Below are 18,686 nucleotides of genomic sequence, written 5' to 3'. Positions count from 1 at the left end.
AGTTATGTAACATCAGAATTGTGTTTTCTTAAGAGTATGATTGAATTAATCCATTAATATATTGGGTCCAATCTTTTAATTCTTTGGCTAACATTTTATAACTTTGTATTTTATGACTCCTGATGATTCAGTTCTTTTTGATTAGTTTTTGACTGTATATCATCTTGTCCAGAGGCTGACAGTGATCCAGGAGAGATGGCATGGCCAGAAGGAATGGTACCGCTTCAGAGTACATTCCTTGCTTAATCTCTTACTCTCTGTCTTGTTACAGACAGTTAAATACATTTTAAATAACTTCTAAGATGAAATATTATCTATTACATTTTCCTGGGCATTTTCCATTTCTATTGTTCTTCCTGTATTCCCAAAGTCCTAGATTTCCCTTCAGGACTATCTCACCCCTGACTGAAGAATTTCCTTAGCATCTGTTTTAGGAAAGCAGGAACAATGTCTCAACCCAGAACGTCTTCATTTAGCCTGCATCCCTGGATGATGTATTTTCTGGGTGTAGAATTCTGGGTTTACATTCTGCTCATGTGTACCATCCTGTGACCTCCCACAGGAAATCTGCAGACCTCAGGACTGCTGCTCCTTTATGTGTAAAATGTGGTTCCTTGCTGGCCAATTTCTAGAATTTCTTTTAATCTTTAGTTTTCAGAATTTTGTTTTTGATATGTCTGGTCATGTTTCTCTCTGGGTTTATCTTGCTTTGTTCTGCTTATCTCGAACCTGTAAACTTTATATTTTTCACAAAAATTCTCAGCTGCTATTTCTCCATGTACATTTCTCTGTTCCAATCTCTGTCTCCCCTCTGAGGGATCCCATTCCAGTGACACATTTGATATTGTGTCAGAATTCAGAATGCTTGATATTGTCCTACCGTAACCTGAGTCTGTCATTCTTTTCTCATTTTATTCTTTGTTCTTCAGACTGTATAATTTCTATTCATCTTTTGATTGGTGTCTAGTCAGTCCTTTTTTCTATTGAGGCCATTCTTTGAATTATTTTTCAGCTATTGTGTATCTCAGTTCTTGAATTTAATTGCATTCTCTCTTGGATTTCTACTTCTCTATTGAGAATGTCTGTGTTTCTGTTCACTTCAGGTGATGTGGAAGATGGTTATAAGAGTTTCTTTAAATCTTTGATCATTCTGCCATCTGGGTCATCTGAAGGTTGACATTTTTGACTGTCTTTTCCTTTGAAAACTGTTCAGAACTTCACAGCCCTTGGCAAGTCAGGGCATTTTGGGGTTGTAACTTAGACAATTAACATATAGCATTGTGAGGCGCCTGAATGCTGTTAAAAATTCAGAGAATATGGATTTGTGTGTTTTGACCAGTAATCAACCCAGTTAGATTAAGATTGATCCAGATTAAGTTGTGTCTGGTTCTTTAGTATCAGCTTTATCTCCAAGCCGTGATATACTGTTGGGGTTTGCCCCACAATCCCCCAGCATCCTGTGGAGTTGCCTGAGACATGGGCAGCTCCCTTGACAGCACTCTCGAAAGGCTCCTCTGGGTTGTGTTCCAGACTCGGGCAGCTTGGGGAACAGTCTAGAATCTTGCTGTTTCCTACGTGGAATTAGGGGTCACACTCTCTGACTTCCAGGGACCCCTCTCCTTGGCCCGATGGCTAGAAATAGTCTCCAAGTTTTCTCCCCTGTCAGTCACACTCTTCTGTGGGACTGGTCCTGCTGGCAGGCTGGACCATGAGGGCAAATGGAGAGAACACGGATTTCACTACTGCATGATCTTCCCAGAACTGGGGATTCTTTCTGTGGCTCCTTTCTCCAGGGACAGTTTCCCTCTGGTCTTGTCCTGTTGCAGGTCTGCAGGCCTGGGGAGAAGAAAAGATTTCTCTCCACACTCTCTGGTGGCTCTGAGAGCCAGTTTTTCTCAATATTTTGTCCAAAAGGACAGTCTTTTCTTGGAGTTTTTGTTGTGAGCCTTTGCAGGGCCATCCCTGTTCAGCCAGCCTGTGCTTGGGTCAAAGCCGGAGATGAAGGGAAGAAAGAAAACCGAACACTGGAGCTGACTGTGGCCACACGGTTGTCAAGGTGGCTTTTGTGTTTTGTCCATAGTTTTCATTTGTGATTTCATTTCATGGTGGTGGGAATTGTCTGTGCTGGGCTTGCTGTGTCTTGGGTGGAACGAGAAATCTGAATCCTTTATTTAAAAAAATATTATTTAACCATTGAGGACTGTTTCACAAATGTTAACAGATGACACATTAAACATTGTTTCTGAATCTCTAGTATCACTCTGATTCTAAGGAAAACACATGAAGTTTAGGATGAGAGGAAATTTTGTTTTCAGTTTTTAGTGACATAATCAGTGCAATAATTTGCCAACAAACAACCAAGGCAACATAATTTTACATTTGGGGTTTTCTCTAAGATTCCAAAGAAAAAAATGATACATAAGTCAGTATAGATCCCCGTAACTGGTGCAGGAAAGAAACACCTGACAGGAAAGACCCTGTGACTGTCTGGCTACTGTCAGCTCAGATGCTGGGCAGGCTCAGTTAACATGTATTACTTGCTCTGTATTTTAGAAAGTATCACAGAAGTAGTATTAAGTATCATAATTCACTTAAAAATATGAAGCATATGTCTAGTGGAAATACATCAACCCAAAGAGGTTTCAAAAAATAAAGCAAAATAAAATATTAACTAAAGTAAAATAGAATAAAATGACGGAGAAATAGACCAGTGATTCTAGACCTGGGCTTTAATGTTTTTAATCTAAATCTAGTTTTAAAATAGTTCTCCTGTGTGTGTATACCACATCTTCTTTATCCATTCCTCTGTTGATGGACACTTGGTTGCTTCCATGTCCTGGCTATTGTATATAGTACAACTGACTCACTTTGCTGTACAACAGGAACTAATCCAACATTGTAAATCAACTACAGTCTAATAAATTTTTTTTTAGAATGATGGAGAATTTTCAGACCATTACACATATTATTCCATGTACTATATATACCATATATAGTAGTACTGAAAGATCTTTTACAAAATAGTGGGTTAAATTAAGTTTAATTCTGTGTATTCAAAAAATAAACTGATGAAATGAGTTATTTCCAGACTCTCCTAAAGTTATAAACATAATTAATTAGTTCACTGAAAACAGAAATCTTTTAAAAATGTTTGTTTTAAAATATAAAAAATACTGCTATCTTGAAACTAGGGATAATTAATGGTTGATTAAGTGATACAAAATAGTACATCATATATTCACATAAGTTATAATTTGACATAATGTCAAACTTAGTCCATGAAACTGAAAGTCTTCTTTCGCTTTCAATTATAAAAGCTTCTCATATCAAATTCTTTTCAAAAAACTGTAAAAGCTTGAAAACTACCAGAGCCAACCAAAGTATAGCATCTTCTATAGATTTGTAGGGCTTCCCTGGCGGCTCAGTGGTAAAGAACCTGCCTGTCAATGCAGATGACATGGGTTCCAACCCTGGGTCCAGAAGATGCCCTGGAGGAGGAAGTGGCAGCCCACTCCAGTACTCTTGCCTGGGAAATTCCATGGACAGAGGAGCCTGGTGGGACAGTCCATGGGGTCACCAAGAGTTGGACAGGACTTAGTAACTAAATAACAACAACATAGATTTGTAGCTTACGGTATTAATTAAAGATATCTTGGAAGGGAAATCTTCTGTATTCTCAACAGAAGGGTTTAAATGTGCTCATTGTTTTGAATCTTACTGAAGTGGGTTATTATAAGGGTATATATGATTTCTCTTAATTTTGAACTGTAATAATAAAATAATTCTGTCATATTTTCCATTGTGAAGTTCCTTGTTTGAACATAAAAAGCATTACTGGAGATTTCCAGGGAAACCAAGGCAACTCAATTAGGTTGTACCTTTTAATTTTTTATGTTGTTAAAGCTAGTGTAATGAAAAGGTCAGTCCAAGCCTTTGAAATGAAAACACTCATTTCAGCTCTTTTGGATTTCACTGAGCCCAGTTTCCAAGGGCGGCCACTTTGTGGACCAGGACAAGGGGAAAAGGCAAAGATCAATAGGAAAAACAGCTTGGATGTCATGCTTCGCCCCGAGCTGCAGCCTTTTCTCTGTTTGCACCCCACAGGCTTTCATCATATTTGCTAAATCCGACACCACACGGCTGCTTCACCCTTGTCTTCGCTCCAGCCAGAACCAGTTCAGGCTCGAGGTGCCACCTGGCAGCCTGTCACCTCAGCCGTGCCCCGCATACTGGCTCTCAGCCCAGGAGCCTCTGTGGCACTGTCTGCCATGGCCCTGACCCCTCACCACTCCCGGGTGGAGGCACAGCCCCGGAAGTGCTTGGGAGTCAGTTCCGGGGCAGCCCTGGACCTGGAGACCGGAAGCCACGGAGACCTGTCTGAGTGAGCAGCCCGAGCAAGGGCTCTGTAGAGGGCCCTGCGTGGCGGGACCTTGCTCCCTGCAGAGGCCATTGGCTCCTTCTTCCTTCACCCCTTCGGCCATTCTCAGACCTCACTCCTTCCATTCTTCTCACACACTGTTCCTCGGCCTAGAACCCGGTACCCTCCTCTTCTCCAGGGACCGGCCCCTGCCCCCTCCCTCCCTTCACAGAGGCAGGCCTCAGAGGAAAGATGATTCCTGCAGGGGACGTTTTCCTGGTGTTTTCTAAGCAGCACCCCTCTGTCTCGTGGTCCTGTCACAGACAGGTCCTGTACTTTTACTTTGGAGAATTGATCGCCGTCCATGGAAGGCACATGGGAGGGAGTCTGTCCTCGCTCTTGCTCTGTCCGTCCTGTCACAAAGCAGACAATCGCTAGTTATCTGACAAATGGATAAACAACCCTTTAATCTGGGCGGTTCCCTCCTGCCCGCCGCGTCCACAGCAGAACCACCCCCTCGGTCACGGCCGGAGCGGTGGGCTCAGGAGGCAGGTCTGTCCATGGGCCCGCCTCGCTTGGACTCCTTGGGCGTCTCTGCTGCCCTCCTCCCCAGGAGGCCCCCACCCCCGTGTGTCCAGTCCACCGTGTGGACCTTCTCCACACGTGTCCGCGCTGCACGTCACTCCCTGCCAGTTTCCAGGTGATCTCTGGTCCTTTGGCTCTTCCGTGCTAATGCCGTGCCCCCGCCCTGGGGTTGGCTGGTGCCAGATGCTTTTTGAAATTCTGCCATGTGCAGTATCACAGCACAGCTCTATCACCATCCACATTTTCCTGAGAAAACCCCTGGGAATAGGCAAGTTCAGAACCTTGAGGAAGGTCATGTTGCTGGTTAGCGGCTGACCTGAGATTTGAAATGGGCATCTGCCCACAGGGTGGATGGAGACCAACAGAGGAAGCACCCACCACTTTCATTCCACAGGATGCTCTCCTTTAACCAGGGGGACAGATGAGGATGAGTAAGTAATAAGAGGATGATCATGACAAGAGCATAAACAGAAAAACTTAAATTCCAAACAAAAGCAGTTGAGGAGATTATTTTTTGATTTTTCTCTTTTACCAGGAGATGAAGTTTATATCTCAGAAAACACTTACTGACCGAAGAATTATCCTGGGGCTGTCAATTATGTCATGATAAGTTCCCAAAGATAAGGTTGCTTATAACTTTGGTTTCCTGAGCTTAGAGGTCAGATCTGACAGCATAATAAGGTCTGGTTCTGGTTTGTGACTTTGCCAGACAAAGCCAGATTTGGTCATTCTTTTCCCGTTCTAAAAGCTAACAGCTAGATTACAGAGTCCTAGTTTTCAGAGTGTATTCTCTAGATGTAGGTTAGGATGGAAAAACCTGTCAGTGTGGCAGGGATGATAAGGGCACTAAATGGAAAGGTGCAAGTGGGCTCCTTCTGTGTTGTTAATCAATAACTACACTTGTGAGAGATTTTCCTCTGAGCTACTGCTTTAAATTAAAAGAGAGATGCTAGCAGTAGTTACCATGGTAACCAAAAGTCAACTGTATCCCAAACTTCCTCCTGACTTCCTTTGTGAAAAAATGGATGAGTTTTTTTCATTTAACTTAACTTTCAAGAAAAGGTTAAGATTTAAAGGGTCCTGAATTTTCTTTGGGTGGGTAAAAGGCTCTGGAGTCCAGGAAGAAGTGGCCGCCGTTTCTGACTGGTGTGGGTTTTTATTACTGGGGATGCTGGCCCATTGGCATGGAGGGGGAACCGTCGGTCCAAAAGGCAGCCAAGCTGACACGGAGCTGGAAATCAGGATTGCAACTCGAAAACCCCATCGTTAGACACTAACTGCAAGGGCACAGACACCGAATTGCTGGTTGAGGAGAAAGTTAGAGAAATGATCCTCCTCCTTCTTCTAAAGGGTTTGAGTCCAGAGTGTCTGATTCCAAGACTGTTGTATCTTCTTTGAGATCATGACAGCTCCTTCAGGACATTACAGTTCAGGTGCCCCGAAGCCAATCCCGCAAGCTGAAGTGTCACCAACCAGTGTCCCAGAAACATTTAAAAATTCATAACTCCATTTTAAGATTTCCTTCCTTCACTCCTCTCTCCTTCCCTTTTTTCCTTCATCCTTCCTTCCCTCCCTCCCAGGGAGGGCTGTGTTTCTGACTGCTTGCTGACCCTTCAGTCCTCAGCTGGCTTCACTATTGCTGTGAAATCACAGTTCCTATGATCCCACAAACCTATTTCTTTATTTGCTGTTTTTCCCCTTGACATTTAGGGAAGACCAGTGAGAACCTCTAGTGCTTCTGGCTGAGTTTTTGGGTCTCTGGGGAAGGCCCTGGCTTGCTGTGCTTTCCTCTGGGTTTCAAGTTTTATCCAGCCCCTGCAGATGGCTCAGAAGCAGACTGGACATGCACGGCTCAGCCTGGGAAGGAAGGACCAAGACAGGGTTGGTGGTGACAGAGAAAAAGGGGGTTTTTGAAGTCCTCTGCTTCCAATTTCTCGGGGGAGTGCCACAGTTTCCTCATGCATCTCCCTTGGGTCAGGAAGGCTGACTACGTGCAAGGGGACAAGGATGGGTGTCAGCTTTCCCTCCAGTCTGTTCCGGCCGCCAGCCTGGCCCAGAAGCCAGGGGGGTGTGCCCTCAGAGAGCCCCTGCGTGTCATGATCACCAGTCACCTTTGCTGACAGCTGTTCTGGGCCTAGTTAGCAGCTTTTAAAGCTTTGGTATTACAGAGAGTGTCCCTCAATTTTAATTAAAGCATAAATCACTTTATTGAACCCCTGGCATCAGCTCCAGGTCTTTCATTTTGATTTAGTTAGATTTCTGCTTCCTGGGAAAGACTAACATTGTGAATTTGCCTAAGGACACAGAAGAGGGCATCAGGGCAGAATAGGACCAGGATCTGAATTAATTCTGAAATGTGTTGTCTTCTAAACTGTTCTTAATTTATATGGAAGGGTCTCATACTTTCAGGTGTGTTTTGTATATAGTAATGGGGTCACCAGGACAGCATACATCCTAAGGAAGATTCTTATTCTTTAGTTTTCAGTCCTGTAAACACAGACTTTATCAGAGATGATTGAATTTATGTCATATGAAATGTACCAGGACTGAAGGATGAACTCTAGTGCAAATTTTTTTTTCTTCTTTTAAATTTTCTCTAGGACTTCATATTCTGATGTTATTTTTATTGAAGCATAGTAGATTTACAATGTTGTGTTCACTTCAGGTGTACACTACAGTGATTCAGTTATGCATATATACATATATATATATTTTTTTTCAGATACTATTATAAGTTCAGATACAAAATATTATTCCTTGTGTTACACAGTAGGTCCTTGTTGGTTGGTTATTTTATATAGAGTAGTGTGTGTATATATATCAATCCCAAACTCCTAGTTTATTGCCCCCCACCCTGATTTCCCCTTTGGTAATGTAAGTTTGTTTTCTATGTCTGTGGGTCTATTTCTGTTTTGTGAATAAGTTCATTTGTGTCATTTTTTTTTAATTCGCATATGAGTGATATATGTGTGCATGCTAAGTGGCTTCAGTCATGTCTGATTCTCTGGGTAGTGTTTGCATCAATGTCTGCAAGTAGGGGTGTGTTTACCCCTTATTTCTGATTTGCATACATGAGGCTCCTTCTCTGACTAACTGCTCTAGTTAACACTTGCAGTGAGCATTGATGGGATGCTGGCTGTCCTTGACTTTCTCCTGGGCTGAGTGGCAATATTTCCTTTGATTCCACAGAAAGTCTCTGGCTTTTAGGTTGTTGTGTGTATACATAAAAGTGGAATTCAATAGTTCCTTCGATATTTCATTTTTTTTCATCAAGAGGGGTTGTCCTTTGCCAGAGCCTCTCGAGCTCCACAGAGGTTATCGTGTGGTTTTCATTCTCGGCGCCAGTGTGAGTGGGGCAGGGCGGTGGCTGGTGCTCCCTGCGTCCCTGGGACAAACCCCTTTGGATCAGGACACAGTTTTCTCTAAAGCACCGAGGATGCTGCTTGCCCCTGTGACAAGAAGGGCCCGTGCCCGGGCAGCCCTGCGACCCTGCAGTTCAGGGCTCCTGTGATGTCGCTGCTCCCCTCTGACTCTGGGGCCCCGCCAGCCTCCGGAGGCCTCTGCCCTCCCTGACTTTCAGCAGGCGCGTGATCACTGCTGCTTCCTGGTACCAGCTAGGACGCCCTGGCATCTTCTACCTGCTCCTCTCGCTGGGTCTTGACCACACTAAGGGATCCCATCCTCAGCGGTTCCCTAGAGGTGCCGGTCTCCTGGTGTGTGAGAATCTCTGAGGTCCCCCGCCCTCTTCTTCACCCCATTGGAATGTCCCTGGCTTTCTCGGGGACCGATGAGCACACTGGTCTCTGTTTCAGTAGCTCTTCTGGGCTTCCCTGGGGGCTCAGACGGTAAAGCGTCTACCTACAGTGTGGGAGACCTGCTTCATCCCTGGGTCAGGAAGATCTCCTGGAGAAGGAAATGGCAACCCACTCCAGTACTCTTGCCTGGAAAATCCCATGGATGGAGGAGCCTGGTGGGCTACAGTCCATGGGGTCACAAAGAGTCAGACACGACAGCAATTTCACTTCACTTCACTTCACTTCTGTGTAATTTAGAGCTGACAGATTTTGTGTCTTCTAAGTTTCATGATGGTAGGTTGTTGGTTCCCCCTGCATCATCCTTGCTGCTCTGTGAGGTGAGACAAGTGAGTGGGTTCTGCGAGATGCCTCCCCTGTTTTTCTAGGGCAAATGTGCCATGTTTCCAGGGAGACATCTCTGGTGATGTGTAGAGCACCCGTGTCAAGGGTCGGGGGAGCCTCCACACCCCATGCTGACGGGAGGATGCTCACGGATGCTGTCCGAATGCGTGAGACCCAGGAGAGACTGGGAGACTTCATCCCTCCCCATGGACCGTGAGAGGGATTTGTGGGGAGATGGTGGAGCGGGGGCCCTGTGGGCAGGTGTGTCTGGCCTCTTTTCTGATCAGGTTGATACACATGCATACCTGCCTCGTGTGCTCAGGTCTCCTCTGGGTTGAAATTCTGAAACTTGCCACTTAATCTTCATCAGTCATGTTACTGAGTCACGTCTGCCCCTACCTGCGTCCAGACACTGTCCTGACTCCTGCTTCCTGCTCCTACCATTTCACGAAATCCATTAACTCTGTGACTCTGACTTTTTTTTTTAAGAATCATCTCCCCAAGTACTCATAATACAAATATCTCCTTTTGTATAATCTGAAAGGGACTCAGATTTTCCCCTTGGCTGGGTAAGCAGGTACACTGTAATTTTCTTACAGACGACAGAGAATCGGGCACATGTGATGCTCTAGTTTCCATGGGTTGTGTGGAGCCGCTCATACTCCACTCAGGCTGGTGACGAGGTGCACTGCTGAATGTCAGAGTCACCCCGCGAGGGGTGTCAGGACCCCTCCACTCTCGATTTCTGGCTGAACCCACAGCAGACTCATTTTCAGCCTGTGGTTCCCAGTGTGTTGTTCAACAGGGCTCAGAACATTGTCCTCATAACACGGCTCATTAGGAGGGAACATTTCCATCTTCTCTTCTCTGTGCTATTCAGTTGGAGGTGTTTATCTGTACAGTTTTTGTGTTAGATTCATCAAGATTCAAACTGTGTTGTGAATAAAACTGAGGGAGGCAGGATGCACAGGAGAAACAAGAAAAGATTTCTTCCTTTTTTGCAGCATAAAGAGGTAATTATATAAAATTTAAAGTAAGATTTTTTTCCATTGTCTTTGGCCCAACTTCACAACATGGTACCCCTAGTGACAGGGCAAGAAGGCCTACTCCAAAGTGCATATTTTGCAAGTTTCAATGTTTCTACTAAGATCAAGATAATTCCAGAAAGATTTTACAGATTTCTTTACCTTAGCTATTCCCATTACATTAGTTTTATTTCTGTTCATGTTCAGTATTACAGACAGTATTATATCATGTCACAGTCCATGTTATAAGGGGCACTGAGAAGAATGAATGCTCATTTCTCCTGAGCCCTAATGTTGTCTCAGATCCTGAATAAGATAAACCAGAGAACATTTACAGAAAACTTCAATATCTGTCATAGCAAGAGTTGTCATCTGTATGCTATAACATGTTGACCTTTTAGATAAAAACATTTTATTTATAAATTATTTTTAAAGTTGTTGGAAATATGATACACATCATAAGATACACATTTAGTATTAAAGTGAAAGTCGCCCAGTCATGTCTGACTCTTTGTGACCCCAAGGACTATATAGTCCATGGGATTCTCCAGGCCAGAATACTGGAGTGGGTAGCCTTTCCCTTCTCCAGGGGATCTTCCCAACCCAGGGGTTGAACCCAGATCTCGTGCATTGCAGGTGAATTCTTAACCAACTGAGCCACAAGGGAAGCCCTTTTTGTATTAAAAGGTGTAATTAATGCATACCAGTAATTTTGGAGAAGGAAATGGCAACCCACTCCAGTGTTCTGGCCTGGAGAATCCCAGGGACAGGGGAGCCTGGTGGGCTGCCGTCTACGGGATCACAGAGTCGGACATGACTGAAGTGACTTAGCAGCAGCAGCAGCAGCAGCAACAGCAGTCATTTGGGATGAAAGGTCAAGCTTAAATGATGATTCACAATAGTAAAATACTTTTTGGTAACCTTGAAGTCATACTGAAATGTGACATAGCTCTAAAATAAGGATCACATACTTCTGTGCTCACATGGCATTGAAAGTGAAAGTGTTAGTCACTCAGACGTGTCCAGCTCTTTGACCTGATGGACTGTAGCCTGCCAGGCTCCTCTGTCTATGGAATGCTCCAAGCAAGAATTCTCCAATGGTTTCCATGCCCTTCGCCAGGGAATCTTCCTGACCTAGGGATGGAATCTAAGTCTCCCGCCGTGTAGGTGGATTCTTTACCATCTGAACCACCAGGGAAGCCCCACATGACATTAATTGACCTTGTAATCTGGTGTTTCTGGAAGGGACCTAAGAGGTCCTCTAGCACAAGATTCCAGCTGATATAGGAATGCCTTCCCCCAGGTTCCCGAGAACTCACCCATTCTCGGATAGAGCATTTCCAGTGACAGAGACATCACCACCTTCAAAAGCAGCACGTTCTGCTGGGCGACTGTGAGGTTTAGACAGTCATTCATGTACTCACCCTAAACATGTCCTCCTGCAGCTTCCAGCATCTTTCCTTGGCACGGCACCCTCCCACCACAGGGTTTCTGGCCCACTTCCACCGGCCCTCACCTCAAGCGTTGAGATGAGATGATGAAATCTCCCCACTAGGCTCGGGTCCCCTTTCTAAACCACACTCGCTGCCTCTCCAGCTGTTCCTCGTGTGACCCACTTTTCAGTCACCTTCTGCCATGCTCTACACATGCTCGTTTTCAGATTCTTTACCCTTATAGGTTATTACAAAATACTGGACAGAGTTCCCTGTGCTATACAGTAGGTCCTTGTTGGTTATACATTTTGTATATAATAGTGTGTAAATGTTAATCCCAGCCTCCTAATTTATCCCCCACCCCCTTTCCCTTTCAGTAACCTTAAGTTTGTTTTCTAGGTCTGTGGATCTATTTGTTTTTGCAAATAAGTTCATATGTATCTTTTTTTTTCAGATTCCATATGTAAGTGATACATGACATTTCTCTTTGTCTGTCTTACATCAGTCAGTATGATAATCTCTAGATTTAGCCATGTTGCTTCTAATGGCATTCTTTCATCATTTTGATGGTTGAATAGTACTCCATTGTGTATATGTACCACATCCTATTGTCCTTTCCTCTGTCAATGGACATTCAGCTTGTTTCCACGTCTTGGCTATTGTGAACAGTGCTGCAATGAACATTGGTGCACATGCTTCTTTTCTAATTGGAGTTTTGTCCCAGAAGTGGGTTTGCTGGGTCATATGGCAGCTCAGTTTTAGTGTTTTAAGGAACCTCCATAATGTTGTCCATAGTGGCTGCACCAATTGTCATTCCAAGCAACAGTGTAGGAGGGCTCCGTTTGCTCCATGCCCCCTGCAGCGTTCATTGCTGTAGACTCTTCGGTCTGGCTATTCTGATGGGAGTGAGAGGATCTGTCACTCTAGTTTTGATTTGCACATACTCTACTTTACAAGTGGATTTCTCATGTTGCCACTGATGCTCGTGGTTCTAAAAGATCCTGTGGATGCTAACAGGGGATGTTACCCGCCCTGCTCTGGGAGCACAGAGCACCTCACAGATGTTGGCTTGTCTGATATATGCCTCCAAGGTCTGTAACAGCTGCGTGTTAGTCCCATTTTACAGGTCAAGACATAAATGATATGAAAGACATTGAGAGTTTCTCCATATCACAGTAAGAGTGGATGAAACCAGAGCATCCAGGTGAAAAGTGAAAATACATTTCCCCCGATTTCTGGAAACAACTCACTTTACAGACTAGCACCATGTGGGTTGTTCTAAAACCAGTTATCCACATTTGAAGTTAAGAACGATGCCCTGATTCCTGTCTTGATGAGAAAGCCTCAATTATAACGATGGCCGAGAAACCTATTTATATTGTTTGAACACCAGTTTAAACAGTGACAGTGATGTGAGGATAAATTCCATAAGGGGTGCCTGAAGGATCTGTTTGACAACTGATTTAATTAACCTGCTGTCTCCATAGGTGCTTCTACCATCAAGATGAAGAGGTTAGCCGTCCCACCCCTGCTCAAATGGCAATGGGAGAAAACTAGGGTGGGTCCAGCAAATGGAAACTGTTTAGGGATGTCTATTCCCTTGGGATATTCACAGAAGGTTAAAGCATTTATGTTAATAGTTGAGTTCATGAATAATTGGTCTTCATGCAGAGCTCGCTGTGGGCACGGTTTTAATGAGGACAGAGTGTGGCGTCTTGAAGACAGTTCCCGTCTTCCTTGCCTTTCCCTGCTCTGGTGCCCCCATATCCACGCGGCAGGGCCCCCATGAGGCCCGTGGCTGGCGGTGCCCCGCCAAGGCTCCCCTCCCTGCTGATGTGAAAATGGGCTTCATCAGTCGAGGCCCTGGAGCGTGCGTCTACAGGCAGATGTCGGACTGTAGGGGGGCACCTTCAGCCACAGAGAGATTCCCGCAGTGGGGTGTGGCTGATTCAGCACCCCGCGTGGCAGCCAGGCTTTCTGGGCCCCAAGTCCTAATGACCTGCCGACGTGAAGTGACTGATGTCCGTCTAGTTCAAACTGGCTGTTCGTGGTGTGTCCACAGCTAGGGTGGGGATCAGCATGAAAATAAGCCTGACTTGTTTTTCAGATTCTCATTCTGGGATTAACAGAAAACTGATATTTTCTTTCAATATCTCATTATTTTCCTCAGGTGCACATATACTTTGAAACACAGGGTTCTTTTTTGAGATTTCTTATTTTTTGCCTTTTAATTAATTACTTTTTTATTGAAGGGCATTTGATTTACAATGTTGTGTTCATTTCTACTATACAGCAAAGTGATTCAGTTATATACACACGGTGGTGGTGGTTTAGTTGCTAAGTTGTATCTGACTCTTTGCAACCCCATGGACTGAAACCTGCCAGGCTCCACTGTCCATGGGGTTTCCCAGGCAGGAATAATGGAGTGGGTAATTGCCATTACTCCTCCAGGGGATCTTCCCAACCCAGGGATTGAACCCAGGTCTCCTGTATTGGAGGCAGTCTCCTGCATTGCAGGTGGATTCTTTACCCACTGAGCCACCAAGGAAATCAGTTATAAAAGTATATAGACACATATCCTTTTTTATATTCTTTTCCATTACATTTTATCACAGAATATTGAATATAGTCCCTGTGCTATACAGTAGGACCTCGTTGCTTATCTGACCTGAATACACTGTTAAGCATCTGCTAACCCCAACCTCCCAATCCACCTCCTCCCCACGTGGCAACTCAGGTCTGTTCTCTGAGTCTGTGTTTCACAGAGAGGCTCACTCGTTGGATTCTAATGTGTCTTTGCAGACCTCATGCGTGAACGGAGGCATAAGTGGGAACAGCAGGTGGAGGTTCGCCCTGGGAAGACTCCCTCATCAACCTGAAAGTGTCCCTTCCCCTCAGGCTCCCAGCACCCCAGGAAACGCCTCGTCTGGATGGAGTTGAGTAGCTGATCCTTTGTAACATCTCTAATCAGTGTATAAAGAGCAGTAAAGCGTGTGTTTATCGGCCACGGCTGACCCCGTCTCCTGACCTTTGTCAGAAAATCATCTTCAATCCCCACGGAGGTTCTCAGCACCTCTGAACACCAAGTCCGGATTACACAGACCCAGTGGATCAGATTTCAAAGTGATTTTGCTAACATTCTGGTGTCATCGTTCCCTGGTCCTGTAAATTCTTAGATCTGTTCAGCTGGCTGACCTATGAAATGAAGAGGTTGAAGTTAAATTCTTGAATATCCATTCCATTTAATATCTGTATTGGAGCCTGTTTTGTAAGTCCTACATTGCAAACTTATACAAGAACAGAAAAGGGAGTCTTTTACCCAAGAATCTTAAGATTTATTTAGTGAAATAAAGCATAGATTTATAGGGGCTTCCCAGGTGGCACAGTGGTAAAGACACAAGTTTGATCCTTGGGTTGGGAAGATCCCCTGGAGAAGGGAATGGCAATCCACTCCAGTATTCTTGCCTGGAGAATCACATGGATATAGGAGCCTGGCAGGCTATAGTCCATAGGGTTGCAAGAGTCAGACATGACTGAACATGCATGCATAGGCACATAAGGCATAAACTTATGAAAAACTGGTCCTCAAAATGATCATTTTACATTGATGCTTCAGGGGCTTTAGATCCAGACCAACTCAGCTAAGCCATGACTCTGGATAAACCCAGCCCTCCAGAGGTCTGGGCATGAATTGTCCCAACCCTGGTTCTCCCGGTTTCCAACAGAAGGGTTTCAGTCTACCCAGCTCTTAGTGCTAGGGACAGGGTGGAGACTGACAAGCTTTTCACTTGTCAGAACTTCAGAATTATTTTTCAAGTTATGTTTAGGTTTTGCTTTTAGGGTTATATAGCCTCATAAAAGAAATGAAAAATATTCCCAATTTTTCCTAGAGATAAATCCAATTTTGCTTTTGAAGTTGATCGTTAAACTTGAAGTCTTGAGGTTGTCACCTTAGAAATAATAACACACACACACACACACACAAAGAAATAATAACACAAGCCTTGGCTATTTGTTGTAATAATGTTTTGATTTGATGATACCAACTCTAAAATAATCCTACAGTAGATTTAATTGACATTTTTTTTCAATCTACCATGGATTTTATTTTGTGTTCTAAGTACATTTTTCTGATACACTTAAATTTTAAAATATTTGGGCCTAAATTTTAAATTGGATTACCAAGCAGACCGTAGGAAAAAATCCAAGGTCATTTTGATAATTGATGCAGAGGAATGAAGCTTAACTTCCTGGAAGAGCATTTTTCTGTTCATTTCATTTCCATTCAATTCAATTAAAAAATACCCTAATCTCTACCCTTGAATTATTAATTGAGTCTTTTTTTCATGTATCTACTATGTACCAAGCCCTGGAGATAACAAACATAATTAATATTGTTTCCCTGATCTAAATGAAGGGTAAGTAGTAAGAGAGAGATAGAATGTGAATTAAATTTAAAGCAATCTGGTAGATGTTGTAACTCAAGAACAGGCTTATGTGAGGAGAAGTCAAGACAGATTTTAGATGGCAACTCAATATTGAGCAGTCAGGGACAACATCCTCACAGCGATTTTTCCGGGTGTGACTCATAAAGGGATTTTTGTCTAAGAAGGGTGAGGAAATCGCAAACAGAAAATACAATCTCTGCAGGCCGGCATGAAACAGCATGATAAATGCAGGTGTGTGGGTATCACGATGAGGCTGAAGCTAGGGCTCATGGGACCACTGTGAGGGAAGAGACTGGATGAGTAAAACAGGGATCATACTGTGAAAGGACTTCTGTGTCCCTACAAATAATCTGAGTTCTGTCTCCTACACAACAGGAAATCACGGATGTGCTTTCAGTCACAATAACCTAATCAGACTTGGATATTAGATTCTGCCTACAGTGGTGGCAATGGTGGATAGTTCATTTGGGGGGAGTGCATTTGGGGGACACTGAAGGCATGACTGTGTGATGAAGCAAATGTGAGCCTGAGATTTACAGCCTTCATGAACAGCTCTAATGAGTCGACAAATGAGTTGACCACTAAGCAGTAGCTCAGGTGGGAGGAGAAGGGGATGACAGAGGATGAGATGGTTGGATGGCATCACCGACTCAATGGACATGAGTTTGGGTAAATCTGGGAGTTGATGATGGACAGGGAGGCCTGGCGTGCTCCAGTCCATGGGGTGGGAAAGAGTCGGACACGACTGAGTGACTGAACTGAAACTGAAAACAGTAGCTCAGTGGTTAAGAATCCACTTGCAGTGTGGGAGACCTAGGTTCAATAGGTGGGTTGGGAAGATCCCCTGGAGGAGGGCATGGCAACCCACTTCAGTGTCCTTGCCTGGAGAATCCCCATGGACAAAGAAGCCTGAGGGGCTACAGTCCATGGGGTTGCAATGAGTCAGACAAGACAGCTACTGAGCAAGCAGTCTGCAACACATGCTAAAGAAACAGAAGGAAAAGGAACATGATCATAACATGCATGTGAAAGAGAGTCACTTGGTTGGAAACTGGGAAGGGTGTCAGGCAGAGACACGTCGTGATGTCATACAAACAAAGGAGGTCGCAGACTCACCCCTCCTGTCCTGAGCAGTCTCTCTGTTGGTTTCTTTTTCAGTCCCCACAGAGACTGTAAGGGCACCATCCACGGGCAGGTCAGCGGGCTCAGTTGGCTGCAGCGCTTGCCACACTTAACCTGGCTCTTTCCTGGACTGCCTGGGCTTGCCTCACTGCATGGTGATCTCAAGGCAACGTGTCAAGATGGACCTTCCAGGAGGGCAAGTCTGGCCAGCCCTCACCTTGAAGACCACTGTCAACTCATCTGAAACTGCTTACAGTTCAGTTCAGTTCAGTCGCTCAGTGTCTGACTCTGCGACCCCATGAACTGCAGCACACCGGGCCTCCCTGTCCATCACCAACTTGGAGTTTACCCAAACTCAAGTCCATTGAGTCGGTGATGCCATCCAACCATCTCATCCTCTGCCATCCCCTTCTCCTCCTGCCTTTGATCTTTCCTAGCATCAGGGTCTTTTCAAATGAGTCAGCTCTTCAAATCAGGTGGCCAAAGTATTGGAGTTTCAGCTTCAACATCAGTCCTTCCAATGAACACCCAGGACTCATTTCCTTTAGGATGGACTGGTTGGATCTTCTTGCAGTCCAAGGGACTCTCAAGAGTCTTTTCCAACACCACACTTCAAAATCATCAATTTTTCGGCGCTCAGCTTTCTTTATAGGCCAACTCTCACATCCATACATGACCACTGGAAAAACCATAGCCTTGACTAGACGGATCTTTGTTGGCAAAGTAATGTTTCTACTTCTTAATAAGCTATCTAGGTTGGTCATAACTTTTCTTCTAAGGAGCAAGCATCTTTTAATTTCATGGCTGCAACCACCATCTGCAGTGATTTTGGAGCCCCCCAAAATTAAGTCTGACACTGTTTCCACTGTTTCCCTATCTATTTGCCATCAAGTGATGGGACTGGATGTCATAATCTTAGTTTTCTGAATGTTGAGCTTTAAGCCAACTTTTTCACTCTCCTCTTTCACTTTCATCAAGAAGCTCTTTAGTTCTTCACTTTCTGCAATAAAGGTGGTGTCATCTGCATAGCTGAGGTTATTGATATTTCTCCCAGCAATCTTGATTCCAGCTTGTGCTTCATTTAGCCCAGCGTTTCTCATGGTGTACTCTGCATATAAATTAAATAAGTGACAATATACAGCCTTGACGTACTCTTTTCCTATTTGGAACCAGTCTGTTGTTCCCTGTCCAGTTCTAACTGTTGCTCCCTGACCTGCATACAGGTTTCTCAAGAGGCTTACAAGTGATATGGAAAGATTGAGGGTGGGAGGAGAAGGGGACAACAGAGGATGAGATGGTTGGATGGCATCACTGACTCAATGGACATGAATTTGGATAAACTCCAGGAGTTGGTGATGGACAGGGAGGCCTGGTGTGCTGCAGTCCATGGGGTCGCAAAGAGTCAGACAGGACTGAGTGACTGAACTGAACTGAACTGATATTGTTACTTAGAAACGCTAATAAGGGAAGATGATCAATAATTTTTTCTGTGTGTAAATAAGAAAGTGAGTAAGAAAAGTCACATACATTTCCTCATTTTTATAAAGGGAAGTGCAGAAAGGACACAGCGAGAGGAGAGG

Source organism: Cervus canadensis, chromosome 23 (assembly GCF_019320065.1).
Source record: "Cervus canadensis isolate Bull #8, Minnesota chromosome 23, ASM1932006v1, whole genome shotgun sequence".
NCBI lineage: Eukaryota > Metazoa > Chordata > Mammalia > Artiodactyla > Cervidae > Cervus > Cervus canadensis.
Note: the sequence above shows the minus strand (reverse complement) of the source record.